Genomic DNA, 17,696 nt, shown 5'->3' with positions numbered 1-17,696 from the left:
TTCATGTGGATGTATTTTCAACTTGATCCAAACCTTCTTCTAGAGTTCATTGAGGCTGGAGAGTCCTCAGAGATGTTGGAGAAGGAGGTAGATGGAACAGGTGACCTCTGGACTTGACAACATGAATTTGGGGAATGATTTATAGAGCCAACAGCCTTTGATGCTTGGCCACTGGGATCATGAGCACATTATGATTCCTGCAATCACTTACTTAGCATACCATGGGTTTGGTTCTCTTTATACAGGAACTATCCCAGCATCTTCTCTGGTCTCATACATTGTGACAGGGTGTTAAACATTTGGTTTCCATGATTGCCTTATAAGGTATGACATTTTTAATTTCCAGAAAACTGCAAAAAAAAAAAAAAGGCATGGTTATCCACATCCCTGTTTCAGAATTCCAAGACCTGTGAATTCATAGCAAAATCCAAGAGAGCCATTGTCTACCTGGGTGAGGCTGTGCCATGTCCCCAAAACTTATTCATCCAGTCTAAGAGATGTTTATTCCTGCCTCAGAATTATCTTCTAATGTCAGGTGCCTCTTGGTAAAATGACCAACCAAACACAAGGCTCCTTTGGAGCCAGAGCCATGCCCACGTGGGTGACAAAGATATCCCCATCCTATAGAGTTAATCAAGTTAAACAATGGCAACTATCTCTTATTTATGTCCCCCAAGATCTGAGGGGTTGGGGGTACCTAAATACCTTTGTCATTGCCTGGAATGTTCAAGGACCTGCCTCAGCCCATGAAGAAAATCTGCAGCTAGATGAGCACAGTGTGGCTAAAGCATGCTTTTTTTTTTTTTTAAGCATGTAAGGAAAGTGAGAGCTCATGGGGGACCAATAGGAGGCCCTCTCCTGAGCCTATAGGATCCCCAGGTACACAAACATATGTGCACAGACATATTGTATTTGAGACTCAGGCATAAGCCAGTGTTGACTACAAGTCCAATCTCTCTGTAATCCACTTTGGCCAAAACACCGCTGTTCAACCTGGTAACTAGTAGCTACATGTAACTATGTACATTTAAATTTAAATTGTACTTACCATTACCTAGTTCCATGTTTTAAGGAGCCACAGGTAAGCAATGGCCAGAGGTGAACCCAGCTCTGGACCCAACATTAAGTTTTACAAATTCAAGACTACAAAATGAAGAACAAAGGTTGGCATGTGTTGCTGGAGAGTTTCTCTCCAGCTCCTGCCAAGCCCCGCTAGTCCTGGAACCCACTTAAAAAATAAACACACGGACTCTTATATTATTTAAACTGTTCGGCCATTAGCTCAGGCCTACCATCGTCTAGCTCTTACTCTTACACTAAGCCGATTTTTGTTAATCTATGTGTCGCCACATGTTCCGTGGCTTTTTCTGTTGCCTTTACATGATGCTCCCTGGATGGCAGCTGGCGTCTCCCCTCTCTGCCTTCCTGTCCCTTTCTTTTCTTTTCTTTGTTAGTCCTGCCTATACTTCCTGCCCGGGTATTGGCCAATCAGTGTTTTATTTATCAAACAATCATCCACAGCACTTCCCCTTTTTCTTTTTTCTTTTTTTAAAGGAAGGTTTTAACTTTAACATAGTAAAATTACATATAACAAAACAATTATCAAGCAAGAATTACAGTTACAATATTAAAGAAGATATCTATCTTATATTTGTGAGTCTAAGGTTTTATATTTAACTTATCTTTTATCATAACTGAGGAAATTATAACTAGTCTTCAACTACATCAAAGACCTCAGAAGGATATAATATTACCTGAGAAATGGAAGAAGGATGTAAGCAACTTTTGGGAGTCTTGCAGGGTAGACAGAGACAGCTGGCAGCCTGGACAGTCACCTAATGTTCCTTTGTAAAGTTGGGGCATCAGTCTTCAGCCCACAGGGCTAGAGTCTCTCGGTCACTTTTCTCAGTGTCCTGTAGAATGACTGGCAGTTTCCTCTGTGAAGCAGGAACCTGAAGGACCATTTTCCCAAGCAAAGTTCAGTGGTTACCTATGGTTCTATGGGTCCTGCATGTCTAGTCGATCAAGCAGTCCAGGCAAGAACAGTTTCTTGCCCAAATGGCTATTTTTGCCAAGATGAAGATAAACTCCATATGGAGTGTCTTCAATGCCCATCCTCCTCTCTGAACTAAATCAGTGCTGCCAGGAGCAGACATGTCTCACTGTCCAGAAAGTCTAAATTTTTAAAAATATTTTAAATGCCATATTCTGTAGATCTTTGAAGTGTTTGAAGATTACCTGTCTATCTGAAATATATCTATGTATACCTAGAAAACTTAACATGGCTGTAAGTTTGACTATCATAGAAGACTAATTGATCTGTATTTCTTAATTATCTATTACAATCTAAATGAGTTACATAAACATAATACCTCAAACGAGTGTAGAAATATATATACAGAATAACAAAATTAAGTTTAAACTTGTATCAATAAACTAAAATTTATACCAATGTAAAACATTTCAAACAAGTTGTTGCTCTTTAAAAGTAGGTTTATTAATCTACCCTTTCATCATATCATATCTAAACTATCCCATTTTCTTCTTTAGAAAGAGATTGTATTTATAATCAACCTGTTTTAAATAAAAATATTGGTTTTTCTCTGTCCCACACCAGAGAACTCTTCTGATAGGGGACAGAAGAATCTTTTAACCATTTTTTTTTGTAGCAATATGTTTGGGTTTAGAAAAGGAAGGGGCCAATTCCATCTCCAAAGCCAGCTTGGCATATTTGGGAATTTGGGCATAAATTTTCTTACTACTTCCTGCTGGAGGTGGGCGCTGTATCTTATGGGGACACAAAGAAAATTTTAGGATTATGGAGTAGTCTGTGAGGGTGTATCATCTGAGCCAGTTGCCTTGAAACTGTTCTGGATGTTGGATCATCTGGGCCATGGTGTCATTGGAGACCTTTCTGGGGGTCTTGGCTGGTCAAACCTGATATATCTTAATCTGGAACAAATTCATAGCCTCTGGCTTTCTGTGGAAACAAAAGCAGAGCCTCTTTTCCAAAGCAACATATCCTTAGATCCAAATTTTGAAGTCAAGGTATCTTTAAAATATACATATTGGTTTAACTCCATTGCCTTTACAATAAAATATCTCTCTTCAGTTAAAAATACCAAAGACAACACAATCCAGAGTCTCTGTGTGATATCCATCTTTACATGGCTTATTTTTTATACTACCTTTATTGTCTTTTTAAAAACTTTATTTTTAAAAACTATCTATTTCTTTATATAACTGTATATATAACTTTTTCTTTTCTCTTTTAAGCCTGCGTATATTTTATATACATTGTAAACTATTCCATCTGAATCTGTCTTATTGTGAACCTATTGCTTTAAACTGTAGCATTTGTAAGACCAAAACGGCTGCTGTGGCTGCTGGCTCCACCCCTGTCAGCTTCCCAACATGGTGGTGGTACAGTTTACTGCCAGCTCTGGGTCTGGAGCCATGTGTACCATCAACTATCAGAAGCAGTTCTATCAAAGCAGCGCATAGCCCAGAAACTTTTTTTTTTTTTTTTTAACTAGCAAAGGCTAAATCCACCACGCAGCAGAGTAAAGTGCCACTTGTAGACTCCTCATTCCTGCCATACTGCAGGTCAAACGCACATGCCAGGAAACCACCATAGCAGCTCAAACCCTCAGGCTGCCGCTAACTTGAGAGAGGCAACTAGGAAGCTGTTTTTAGCTCCGTTTTAGAATCTTTTTTTCTCAGGTTTTAGGTGGAAACTCTTGCCAACACATTGGGTGCCATTGATAGCTAGAGTTTTCTTGTTCCTGCCTGGCCCTTGGTCAGGACAAATCTCTCTCATCCGCCAGTCCCGCAGCTGCTCAGACCCAACCAAGTAAACACACAGAGACTTATATTACTTATAAACTGTATGGCCATGGCAGGCTTCTTGCTAGCTGTTCTTATATCTTAAATCAACCCATTTCTATTAGTCTATAAGTTGCCACATGGCTCATGGCTTACCGGTACCTTACATCTCCCTTGTCATGGTGGTGGCAGGCAGTGTCTCTCTCTTCAGCCTTCCACTTCCCTCAATTCTCTTCTCTGCTCATCCCACCTATTATTCCTGCCTGGCTACTGGTCAATCAGTGTTTTATTTACTAACCAATCAGAGCAACACATTAGACATACAGAACATCCCACAGCAGGCATGTATCTAGTGAGAAAATCTCAAGTCTGTATACAAAGATGGCATCTCTCTAGAGGTCCTCTGGAATAGTGGTTCTCAACCTTCCTAATGCTGTGACCCTTTTAATACATGTTATGGTAACCCCCAACCATAAAATTATTTTTGTTGCTACTTCATAACTGTAATTTTGCCACTGTTATGAATTTTAATGTAAACATCTGATATGAAGATGGTCTTAGGCGACCCCTGTGAAAGGGTGGTTGGACTCCACAGGGGTTGCAACCCACAGATTGAGAACCTCTGCTTTATCGAGTCTCACCCCTGATGATTTGTATCCTCTGAGATGCTTGTGGCTGGGTGCTAGCATCCCAAAGAATTTCACCTTCCCAGCTCAGCAGGGTACCAACCCTCTTCTTAGCGTAGGGCAGGCAGCACTTTTCTGTGGCCTTGTCTTACATTCTTAATCTTTCCAAGTCCTGATCTCTATTAGCATATATGGAGAAGCTGCTGGCCTCCAAGCTGAGCCCCATGGATTGCTATTGTTCCCCATGCACCACAGCTCAGCATACACTTACCTAATAACTCCTGAGCCCAGGTTTCCCTGAAGACAGCCCTAATCTTTCCCTGGGAAAGCCCTGCCAGTCACATCCTCTGCTGACCTATCGTCTTGAACTTGCCTCTATCTCTGATGCAACTGCTTGTCCCCACATCCCAGTTTAGATGTCCTAGGGGATGCAATGGGATCAGGCTATGTACTAGGCTGCACCTGTACATTCTCTCAACCTTCAAAGCATCCAGGTGACCTAGGTGCTTTCCTTGTCCACATTGTATGGATGGGGACAGCCAGGCACAAGAAGTAAGTGATGTAAATGACAGTTTATCGAATGTGGTGCCTGAGAGTTTAACTGGCCTGAATCACATTGACTAAGTTACTAATTCCTTCAATATTTTATTCTAAATGATTCCAACTTGCATGATTTTGATGTGTCTCATTGACAACGTCTTAGCCTATGTGTCACAGTTTTGAGAAAACAAATGTGCCAATGGATGTTCTTAGTCCCCAGCTATATGTCTTTATTGTGTCAGTGTAGGGCACAATCCTGCTGTGTAGTCATATATGGAATTCAGGGCAGGAACCCTAGGGAGCAGACAATGACTGTACCCTGCATGTACCTATATGTCACAGAAGCATATAGATGGCACAGAGACTTCCAGGTCCCTCCTGGAAGATTCTCATTTGCTTCAGAGCCTAGGCCAGGACTCACCTGGAGGCCCTGAGCCCTGAGAACCTAGGGTTGCTTGGGCTCTGCTCCCTGCGAGCACTCTCAGTAGTGCCCAAAGGAGAAAGCACCACATTGCTCGTACAGACTCAGACAGGGCACATCCACCAGCAGGATGTGCGCTAAAGGGCTTTCCATGGCCACAAGGTCTAAGCTCAGGATAGACTTGACGGAGCAGAGATGCTCTACAGCCAGGCTAGACGGTGCAGAAGGAAGGTGAAGGGATGTGTTTGAGTTGTTTCAAAGAAGGTGCCAGGTTACTGTAAAGTGAGAGGGAAATTCTCATGGAGAGGTAGATGCTGGCCTTGGAAAGTGCAGATGGGGGAAAGAGCAGGTGCAGTTGTAGCTAAGAGATGGAACTTGGCCTCCTGCACAGCCTCTGTCTGTTGGTCAGCCTCCTCCTTCCAGGGTACTTGGGCATTGATTCTCACCCTATTTCAGTGACATGGGAAGGAACAGCTGGGTGGCTGTGTCTTGGGACCTCCCTCTCTCTTCCTGTAACAGTGTGTGTCCCAGCATCCCACTTCTGGCCTGAAAATTAGTTGAGTCGTGGGTAGGAAAGTGACTCATGAGCTGGAGAATCTAGTTTCTCACAGGTTCCTGTAGCTGCTTTCCAGACACATGGTCCCAGTTGGACAGGGAGTGTGTCCCTGGTGCTTTCCACACACCTGCCAAGGTGGGAAGAATAGGATCCAGGCAGGTTCCAATCAGTTGAGTGAAGTAATTGAGCTTGGGCTAGATTAGATCCAGGCACATCTCATGTTAGTGCTAATGATTCACAGAGGCAAGAGCTGGACTGTGTTACCGGGTGCCTTCTGGCCACTGACAGCTCAAGATGAACTGACCTGAAATAATAATGGTCCTGGCCCTAGCTTTGTTCTGTCTGGAGTGGCATGTCACATGGACTTGCTACTGCTCAGAAAGACAGCTTCTCCCTGCTCTGTGCACGGTGGAAGGGGAGCTTGAAGAGTCCTTTGTTCCCAGCTCTTCATAGGGCTGGCAGAGGTTTCCACTGGGCTGTAAGGAGGGACGTCCTGAAGCCAAGTCTTGTGCATTCATTCTTCTAGGCACAGGGTACAGTCTAGGCATCCGCCACACTATCTGGAAATTTCTAGAGGGTGTGGAGCTGACAGAGGAGGGAGGATACGGAGATGCTGTGATTTGGTATCCTGTGCTGCATCCACAGCTTGGGGGTGGGGTGGGGAGCAGCCTAGCGTCATGAGGTCATGAGCTTCCCTTCCTATTGTGAAATGACTTAAATTAAGCCATGGCGCTCAAACCAAGGCTAGGCGGTCCCAGCCTTCTTCTTCTCACTCATCATGCCGGCTGCAGTTCACATTCCATGCGCAATGGCACAAGCAGGGACCGTCAGTAAGAGGAGAGCAAGGAGCCCACAGAAGGATAACCAGATGGTAAGCTCGGTTCTCAGTGTGGAGCTAAGGACAAATCAGAACCAGGGAAGATGCTGTGAAGACTTTGGAATGAACCAGGAGGCAGCAGGGCTCCAGGGAATGGGCTGGTTATTTAGCAATATGGCTTGTCATCTCCCACAGAAGAGGGATGGGAGCCAGTGGTGACCACAGCATAACTGAGAATGTGACAAAGGTCCAGATGAGACCTCTGTCTTTGAGTCCAGGAAGACAGCACTATTGTTGAAATGTTTCTTCCCGTGTTGCAATGCAGCATTTCCCCAATGCCAGCAATTGCTTCCCTAAAGCATAAGACAGTACTTGAGTTAGTACTGCGTAACCTCTAACTACGGCATCTCCAGTCAGCAAGTACATATAGCTGCACGTGAGCTGATGGGCTAGGGACCCGGAAGCAGTCAGGCTGAGTAGCTGGGGATGAGGGCCTGTACTGAGGGTGCAGGGAGGATGGATGCTGAGGAAGGGCCATCTGCAGACTTAGCAGGGATTACAGAATTTGTTTCCCAGAAGCTTCTCATACGGCTTTTGATTAGAGGTTGACTGCACCTGTGTGGGCCTCTCCAGAAGGCTGCTTGGATGTCCTCAGTGTATGGCAGCTATTCTTCTCAAGAGTTGGAGATCCTGGTGACTTACTGTGGCAAACAGAGTTCCAGGATAGCCCCCTATACTCCAGGAGAGATTGTTTTGGTAGATAACCTTTTTACACAACCTAGAGGAATTTGAAGGTAAAAGCGCTGATTCAATAAGCAAAGTTCATGTTGTGCATGGGATTCAGCTCTCAAGGTCCTAAGAGCAGGTTCTGAGAGCCGAGAGTTCCTGCAGCTGTCAGACTATAACTGTAGGACCCAAATTCTACTGATAATCCAAGCTAGACACAGTGGAGACCTCAGTGTTAACCAGCACCTGGCTTTAGCTTTGGGAGTCTCTAGGTAGAAGACTTGGCCATATGGTGCATGGATTTCCAGCTCACAGAACTGTGAGACAATCCCCTTAGATTTGTGGTGAATTCATGGCAATTCATTACGCAGCTGATAACTGTCTAGGTTACACCCGTTACTCCATCTTTTCTTTATCTGGTCAAAGTGTGTTACTACTAAGTCCATTCATAAGTGGAGGGATCCACCATTTGAAGGGAATGTCCTGAGATCTGTGGACCCATTTTGATCCATCAGAGTCCAGTAATGGATGTCCTAGGGCTGTGTGGATACATCCAAAGCAAATGAGGCCAAGGGCTGATGCTTTTAACATCCAGAGCAAACTCACAAGAGTCAACTAAGGAGGCTTACGTAGAGCAAGTGTGAGTTTCCTCTTAGGAAGTGACAATCCCAGCTACAGTGTTGGGAGGTTGCTTCTCTCTACCTCCTTTTGATGTTCTCTAGTGAGTAATGCACTGAGTAACTGTGGAAACAGAAGGATGACGGAGCAATCCCTGTCTTTAATTAGAAAGTTACAATGTGTTAATCAGGCCCAGTCTGAACCTTGAAGGAGTGCTAAATTTGGGAATGGTTAGTATCTTCCAGAAGGGGTCGGGTTATGGAGACTTGGGTGGAGTTTAGATGACAGGCCACAGGCAAAATCTTTTGGAATGTGTTTAAGAAGACAAAGTTCACTGTCCCTGAACCTATAGGCCACTTCTGTGCTGTAAAATAACTGTAAAAAAGCATCTCCAGTGCCCGCCATCTTGTCAACCCTTAAAGCAACTGATAGTTCTTTAGATCTCTGTAGACCATTAGAGGTCAACCTGCCAAGGCACAAATGATGTTTGGGAATTCTTTTAATTCTCACAAAAGTTTATATTACATCGTTATGCATATTAAACAATAAACATGGCCTCTCCTCTTCACCATGCTCTTGTCTATGCTCCTCGGAGCTAGAAGCTGAGCTCAAAGAATCCCTGTGGTCTGGGTGGGTAACAGTAGCCCTGTGAAACCTTCACTGTTGTAAGCAAAGGAAGCCCACATGCCTGAGGCTTTATCTTCCCAAGCAACAAAGAAGACAGGAAAATACAAACTGGGTAATTTAAGAACATGTCAGCAATTTGGCAAAAAAAAAAAAAAAAAAAAAAAAAGAAGAAGAAGGCAGAAGTCAAAAGCCATGTGAGTTCATAAATAAGCCACAGATCCTGTCTGGATTCAATCAAAATACCCCAAGGCTTTTGCCTATTGACACCAGGTTCGGTTGGTTTCAGTTAATGCTGGTGGCCTGCAGAAAGCCTGGTAGATACAAGAGTGTGTGTAGACTGATGTAGGGCTGGATGAGGACTCCAAACATCCAAACAAAGGCTCCCAGAGGGCCTCAAAGGTGGAGGTGTGAGGCAGAAGGAAGCCAACTGCCTCTTAGGTCTGTGTCCCACATCCAGTCTATTTTTGTTGTTGTTGTTTTTTGAGACAGGGTTTCTCTGTGTAGTTTTGGTGCCTGTCCTGGATCTTGCCCTGTAGACCAGGCTGGCCTCGAACTTACAGAGATCCGCCTGGCTCTGCCTCCCAAGTGTTGGGATTAAAGGCGTGCGCCACCACTGTGTCTAGTCTGTTAATGTGTCAATTATGATGGTAACAGTGGTGATAGAGGTAGTAACCAAAACGGGAAAGGTTTGCAAGCAAGGGCAAATCAGTCCCTTGATCTAAGCTCACAAGTGTGGGAAGCCAATGAAATCCTGAATGAATGTGTATTGTTGACATTAGCATGGCCATGTCAAGGACCCCAGTGTTTACAGACAACTGGATCATGAGGGCTCAGACTTAAGCAATGAACGAATCCTTTGATGAATTCATAATATGATGACATTATTGAGAGTTACTGAGAGGTAGTAGGTGAAGGAAGTAGGTCACCAGGGTAAATGTGGGAGCTAGATTTGCCCTGGACTCTCTCTGTATGCCCTCTGCTTGCTTTCAACCCGGAGTGAGACTCTCATGCCACACTCTACTGATGATCTGATGTTTTGCCCAGGCACCTGAGACCAAGCAGCCACGGACAGAGCCTACTGAAACCCTGAGACAAAATAAACTCTTCTCCTTTCATGTTCTGTCAGAAATTCTGGTCTCAGTGATGCAACAATCACCGACATGTACACTACTGCTTCAGCTCTCCAGGCCACCTGGTGGCCCGCAACTTAGTTTATTAGAGAATTGGGAAACAGGGAGAAGTCACCTCCCATCACAGGACATTTTTGTTAGCACCCAGCTTCTTATCCAGATTTTTACCCCTCTCCCATGCTGTATTAGGGAAAGGAGAAAGGGCCTGTTGAATCCCTGGAACTTCACAAACTGAATTGGGCTCAGAGTGCAAGCCAAGGCCTGTCAGAGCAGAGTTGGCACTGACAAGTGTCAGAACACCTGGCCTTCCTACCTGGGGGTGTTGTGCCAAACGCCAGGGTAAAATGTACCTACAAAATCCCTAAGGCCCGGATTCCCCTCTACAGAGAGATAGAGAGAGAGAGAGAGAGAGAGAGAGAGAGAGAGAGAGAGAGAGAGAGAGAGAGAGCTGTGACCATTCCCTCTGGGGTACCACTGGGGCCAGACCTGGCACAGAGATCTGGAACTGGCCCAGCAGGGACACACTGAGATCAGAGCAGCAAAGAAAGACAGAGTCCAGGTAACTCTGTGTTTAGCACATGGACGCATTACTCATTTGGCCATTGACTAACTGCTGGACTTTCTATTTTAGGGACCTAGTATGGCTTGTGTTTCCGACACCACGGCATTGATGTCACAGGAGTTGTATTGAGGTATACTGTAACTTCCCAGCGATACATCTGTGTCTGATCCCCATAGCCTGTAAATAGCACCGCGTGACTAAAGACATAAGAAAGACCTTGAGAGGAGCTCACCCCAGGGTACCAGGTGGCTCTAATGCCATCAAATCTGTCCTTAGACCAACACAGCCCTGTGGAGATCCAGCCAGACATTGGAGTGATTGCAGTTGCTGCCCAGGAGTGTAATGATAGTCACCAAAGCAGCCTCAGTGGGAAGCCTGGCTCGGCCGACACCTTGACTTCATTCTCCTGGCCTCAGGGACTACGAGGGACAAGCATCCGTTGTCACAGGCTGCTGAGCTTGTGGCCATTTCTCACAGCCACCCCAGGAGACTATTGTGGTGGGCAAAGCTTTCGTCTCCACCAGAGCCTAACCTGACCTGGTAAGGGGACTGCCCTGGCCTACTCCTGCATGCCTGCACAACCCTGAGAAAAGAAATGAAATCACACAGCGGCCCCCCGATCTGGCCCCGAAGTCCAGCCCCAGACCAGCATCATAACGAACTGCCCACCCAGACAGCACCACAGTGTGCATGGAGGCACTACCCAGGACCCTGTCCCCAGAGTTTAGAGATCAAGACACCCAGGTTTGAGTGCTAGGAGGAGATTGAGGAAACAAGATCCTTCTGAACATGCTCTCACACAGCTCTGTTTTAACATGAACACAGTTCAGGGATCATTTTTCCTCTCTAGGCAGGAAACTCCGTCTCATTCCTTGTACTGGCTACATAGTATCTCATGGCAGAAAGCCTGAAGGAAATGGGAAGTCTGTTTAATTTTGGGCTGATTAGTGTTAGCAAAGACTGTGCTGACAGGCAGAAACTGACCTAAAACAGTGTGAGTGACAGTCTCTGTGCAAGAAGCAGGAACATCTCATGAAAAGTGGAGAGAGCACATTTCTCTCAGAGAAATGCTGATTTCGTCAATGTGACATTGAATTTAAACAAAGGGACATAGGGAGCCAAAGCCTCAGACCACACATGCAAACAGTTACTCGGGGGGTATCAGATGGTAGCCTAACTAAGAATGGCAGGAAGTCACAGGAGGGAAAAGGGCCAGGACATGAACTTGAGACAATTTTTACTGCTCAGGTGCATATGTGCCCCTGCCCCAAGCCAGAAAGGGGACTTGGAGACCAGAGACACCATCACAAGGCATGAAGGTTGGCTCAGGTGTCCTGAGACCCTGAGATGAGTGATGGGTAAGGGTGTTATTGACACCAGCATATTTCAGCCGTACTGGCTGGGCTGACACCTAAAGCTTGTACATCTCTGTGAGTATGTGGTGAAGCTCCTGTCTGAGGGAGTTTCCTAGAGTGGACTCTTGACACACGCCTGCATCAACCGCTGCACTCTTCCAGTCCCAGCAGCCCCTCAAGGGTCTCCTGCCTGGCTAGCCTTGTACGCTGACTTTTTCCAGCACCCACCAGGAGCCTACAGCCTGATGCTCAGATCTGATCCTCTGGCCTTCTAACATTCCTGGACACCAGGGCCTGTCGACAGACTCACTGTGTCAAAGCTTTGCTCTGGGTTTCCTACCCCTGGTGTCACAGGTCTCTGGTGTTTGCCGTGACTCACTTCCTTGGTGGTGGTATCTTCTTCATGGGATTCTTCATGTGATTGGGGCTTAAATTAGAGTCACCCCTCAGTATCTGCGTGGGGTTGACTTTAGTCCTCACTTTCCACAAATGCCCCAACCTGAGGAGGCTCAAGTGGCTGGTCTAAGATGGCTCTGTGTGCTCATGTACACTCCAAATCACTCCTAGAGGACGTGTAGCCTCATCCAATGTGGGTGCTGCTCAGACACTAGCTGTATCCTGTTGTTTGGGCATAACACTAATGATGTAAACCACTGTGTTCATGCACATGTGTTTGGAGTATTTGGGGCAGGCTGAATCTGCAGGTGCAGAATCCAGGGATAGTAGTGCAGCAAAGTTACTCTGTAGACTCCTTGGCCATCCTTCCTCAGGAGGGCTGCGAGGACCAAGACTGGAGATGGCTGTGTCCAGGGAAACTGCTCATATCATTTGTAAATGAGCAGTTTCTATTTTGTCTTCTTGTTTCTGTTTTCTGATCTTTGTGATGATTTTAAAAATGGTCAAAACATTGTAAACATACATGTGAACTATTTATCCAAGCGGCTTGCCTTCCTTCCTCAGTCCCTTCCCTCTCCTCCAGGTTTTACCTCTTCTTTTCAGACATACTTATTTCATCAGGGAAGGGATGTGAAAGGCAGCCGAAATTTCTGGACTGGGTCCCTACATAACAGTTGAGCAGAGCTGAGTGGAAATACCTTGACAAGATTGTAGTGGGTAGCCATTCCAGCTTTGATATAGAAGTTCCAACCCCCATTGAGACTCTGGCAACTGTCACACCTATGAGGCAGGGCCAGGGGAGGCACCTGGAAACCGGAGATCTGGATGGGCCAGTGCTCTCTCGGTTTCAGAACGCTAGACGGTGGAGGTTGACCGAGCAGAGCTCCAGAGAACACTGTTGGACTTCGATACACCTTCCCCAGACCCCACAACCTACCTTTCCCTTTTTTGTAAGTTACCCACTAAATAAATCTTCCTTTTAACTATGTGGAGTGGCCATAATAATTTCACCAATATCTGGCGCCTAACGTGGGGCACAAACCCACAACCCTGAGATTAAGAGTCTTATGCTCTACCGACTGAGTTAACCAATACACGATCATATTCTAGCAGCAGAATTGTTCAGATGTACTGGGAGTGGGAAAATCCCCCACAACCCTCTATGCCTTTCCCTAGCTCTCAGAACCACCGCCAGCATTCAAGGCATATTCTTTCACACTGCATTGCTATGAAAATATTCTGCTTTCTGCAGATAATGTCTACTGTGTGTGCTACGCTAAAACTGAGTTTTTCCACTTGAGATCCAACTGGCATCTTCCCACTGCAGTCCATATAAATCAATCATGGTAGTCTCTTAAGACCGTTTAATATTCCTCATAGTGTTCTGTATTGTTCCAGTGCTCATTTGTAACTTAGTTTACAATTTATTGAGCATGTACTCTATTCATGAAAAGTTCATGATCTGCCAATAAGTCTGTAATGTATCTGTAATGTAGACAGTCCCGTCTCACAATGATTTTGATTATGACTTTTGAATTTACAGTAGTGCAGAAGGTACCATTTTTGCTTCTAGTTCAGCATACAGTTATACATAAAGCAATGTATAACCTGACTTTACCTAACTCTAGGCTAATATAGGTGTTCTAAGAACATTTAAGGTACACTAAGCTATGTATTAAATGCTTTTGTTTTGTTTGGGCTTTTTTGGTGTGATAGTTTCAATTTGCAGTGGGTTTATCAATAAGTAAGTCAAGCAGCATTTTCACATTCTTTGGACCTAAGAGCACACTTTTGTATTATAAGCTCATTAACAGTGAAATCTTGGCGAGAGTAGAAGTTTTATATCTTAAGAGATTTGATGCCATTTTTCTTCCATAAACTTTTCACTAGTTTATAGATCCGATGGTGGTAAGATAATTTCAGCTTGGCATTTCCAGAAACTCAGAGAGCCAATGCCAACCTGCAGGAACTTGTACGGTGTAGACAAGGCATCAGGATCCTTGGTGGGCCCACATGGTGGAGATTTTCCTACAGGATCTGTAGCATTGCAAGTTTAGATGGTGGCGGAGTGAAGGGTATAAGGATTCGAACCAGAAACCATCAGTTATCTGTCATGACAGAAGGAAAATGGACACTGAACTGAGCTAATGAGAGCAAGTCCAATTGTTTGCCTTGGCATTCATTGCTTCCCCTTTATAATGAATCTTTCTGGAAGGAGCTCTCACTGTGTCCACATAGGAAGCTGACATCTCACCCAGGAAGAAGACCTAGGGTCTTCTTGATGGTGAGTCTACCCATGAGATTCCTGGATGTTTTTGTAACTGTTTTTTTTTTTTTTTTAATTTCATTTCACACTTGCTAAAGAGGTTTTATACTTTTTCATGTGTCTTCTATTAAAATGATTTCTGGAAAACATGCTGAGCTGCGGCTTTTGGAAGCAATGGGTGGAATGCTGCCTGCCTCATAAAACTCAACAAAAAGCATGCTGATGAACAAAATGGTCCACTGCCCAGGAGCTCGGCATGTGCTCTGGAGTGGTTCCTCCTGAGCGGAAGTCGTATTGCCATGCCTGGATAATAAGGTATTGATGAAACAACACGCAAACTTGCCATTTCTCAAGCTGAACTGAGGACTGGTGCCTTGAAAATTGTTCTAAGGACTGGTGCCTTGAAAATTGTTCTAAGCCGGTCAAAAACCTGTCAAGAACCTACCAGCAAAAATGACAAAGATCTTTCAGGCTTTGCTTTGTACACCCACCTGGCACTGGTCAACACGAACTTCTCTGTGTTGTTGATGAACATCTGTGGGTGGAGAGACACAAAGAATGCATCCTAGAAGCCCAGGCTGGGAGCATGAAATCCCCCAGCCCCACCCATCCTGTGCAGCTGGATATGCATGGCAAGACACACTACCCAGGCCCCTGCTTGGCTGGACTATGTGGTCTTTCAGATGTTTCTCTGAGCCTATCTCAAATAGCCTAAAATATATCACCTCTTCTCGGAGTATGTACCTTGTTTGCATCCCCGAGATAATCACGTGGCATCCACGTGAATGTGGAACTAGGGGTGGAACTAGGGGATTATCAACACTGACAATCTAAGAGGAGGCAAAGCTAGGCAGGAGGATGAAAACAGGAAGGAAGCAATTAGCAGTGTTGTACACTGCCAACAGGCAAGAAATGACTTCTCTGGGGTTACCAATTAGACGCTCACATGTTGCCGAGGGTGAGCTCTGCTGACTGGTCAAGGTAGGAGCCAGAGTCCTCAGTGTCGAAGCTTACTGCTCCATGTGCCCCTTCTACTTCCTCCCGCTGCAGAGGCCTCTCCAAAACGATGCAGGGCTCCCACAGAATAAGAGTAATAGGGACACACTACAGTACATCACTGAGGGGAGAGCTGTCGAGATCCCAGGTCCACCCATCAGCTGACAGGCTGGAGCAAAGGGTCACTGTCATCATGCTTCAGAGCCTCTGTCTGTCATGGCGCAAAGGCCTGACATGGTAAGAGATGAAGCTGAAGATCAAGGCAGAAGCCACACACTGCCCAGCTGTGCCACACTGTTCAGCTCCCTCTTCCTGGAGCAAGGAATTCCCGGTGCTCTGTGACCACCTCTCTCCTTTTTTCCTTGGCTGCCCTGTGGATTTCCTGACTTAAGGAGGATCTTACCTTCCCAGATCAATTTTCACACTCAACCCAGAGATAGCAAGCTGTTAAAACACAGAACACTGTTCAAGGATGTAGCCCAACTTCTGAGACGTGGGGTGAGGGCCTGCTCATGAACGTCCAGACCACACATAGAGGCCCATTGCCTCTCCAAGGCAGGCTGGGAGGTGAGAACATTTGAGCACTTCTCTGAACATCTTAGAGAGGAAACTATAGATGTTCTCTATTTAAGATGTTTCAAGTTTTGATTTTTTTTTTCAGTTTTAGGATGGTAAGAAAACAGGGGAAGGAACCACATTAGCTAGATATGAGGTCAATAGCCTTCCTCATGAATATTTGAAGCTACATGGCAGCAACAGAAAAAATGAAATTTCTAAAATTCTAAATGATTTTCCTTAACTTTGTCAAAGAACAACGTGAGTGGTTTTTGCAACTTGGTAATGCATTCAGTGCTTTACAAACACTAATTTTGTTTGTTTTTTATTCGAACCCTGTATGGGGAGTTCTATTGTTCTAGGCTATTTGGGGCCTTGGTGAAGCACCCGAGGCTGGGTCACATCCAGGAGCTTGCTCAAGCTCACATTAGTAGAGAATGCTGGAGATGAATGGAGACGGAGTTGACCGTGGATTCAGAGTAGGGAGGTCAGGGAGATGGAGGGTGGGAAGATGTGTTAAAGACTGCAGAGACACAAACGGATGGAGGGTTGGATTCTAAGAAATGATTGCATCATAGGTAGAACACCATCAGAAGGGATTAAAGGCATCACACCAATACCAATAGCCAGTGAGCTGTTATAAAGAGATGTTACATAAGTGTGATATAGTTGACAGTGTTATATAAGACAACATAGCTAGAAGAACATCACAAATAAATGATACATGTTTTAGATGATAGGTAATCTAGATATCCTGAGTCAGTCATTATAATGCACACATAAACCAAAATATTATACTATAGGCTAGAAATACATACATTATCAGCTGTCAATCAAATAATGAACTAATTTTTAAAAGAAGTGTTTGGGAATGGGCGGGAATCTGATATCCACCAAGTCTGGCTCAGTGGCTCGCAAGTGTGTCCCTGATGAACAGAGACAATATCATCTGAGAACTTGTTACAACTACACATTCTTAGGCCCTATCCTAGACCTACAGACTCAGAAAATCTGGCAGGGTCAGCTGTTTGCGGCAGCAGCATGCCCTGCAGGTGACTGTGGTGCATGGTGAAGTCTGAGAACTACTGTGTTAGAGACCAAGGCTTTCACTACTGACCCTGCCATCTGCCCAGACACAGTCTGTGGGAACCAGATCATGCTTAGTTGTGGTACTTAGTGAGTCACCAAGCCACAGCATCTGTGAACAGACCGATGAGCTCATTGTCCTGGGTGTGGCTCCTCGTATCCAACTGCTACGGTTTGGTTATGTTTAGTCCCCAAAGGTTTGTGTGCTGGAAATGAGGTCCCAGGGTGACAGTGTTGAGAGGTGCAGGAACTTTAAGGAATGGCTTAGCTGGCGTGGGAGGTGGGGGAGTGTGTGGGGGGGTGATTAGGTCATGCATTCAATCATTGCAGCAGAAGGGACCAATAGAGTTATCACAAGCCCAGGTCCATTCTCAGAACAGAGGGTTATTAGAAAGATAAGCCACCTCAGTCTTGGATTCTTCTTCATGTGGCTGACACCTTCCTTACTCACTGTGATATGACACAGTCAGACAACCCTGCCAGAATGCTGCCATGCTATCTAGACCTTTCAACCACCGGGGTCATGAGTCAAATAAACCTTTTCACTTTAGACTACTCAGCCTTGGATATTTGTCATAGCAACTCAAAATGGAC

General features: G+C 45.1%; 1 long non-coding RNA gene across 2 annotated transcripts in view; it reads left to right on the top strand.

Annotated features, from left to right (window-relative positions):
• Positions 1-13,187, top strand: part of LOC143272481 (uncharacterized) — a 28,848-nt gene extending 15,661 nt beyond the window's left edge. For both annotated transcript variants that reach the window (XR_013050097.1, XR_013050098.1), the window contains exon 2: positions 10,518-13,187. This is a non-coding gene — a long non-coding RNA (uncharacterized LOC143272481). The remainder of the gene's footprint in view (positions 1-10,517) is intronic.
• The last annotated feature ends 4,509 nt before the right edge of the window (positions 13,188-17,696 follow it).

Source organism: Peromyscus maniculatus, chromosome 3 (assembly GCF_049852395.1).
Source record: "Peromyscus maniculatus bairdii isolate BWxNUB_F1_BW_parent chromosome 3, HU_Pman_BW_mat_3.1, whole genome shotgun sequence".
Lineage (NCBI taxonomy): Eukaryota > Metazoa > Chordata > Mammalia > Rodentia > Cricetidae > Peromyscus > Peromyscus maniculatus.
The sequence above is the reverse complement of the archived record's forward strand: the minus strand, read 5'-3'. Positions and strand labels throughout refer to the sequence as shown.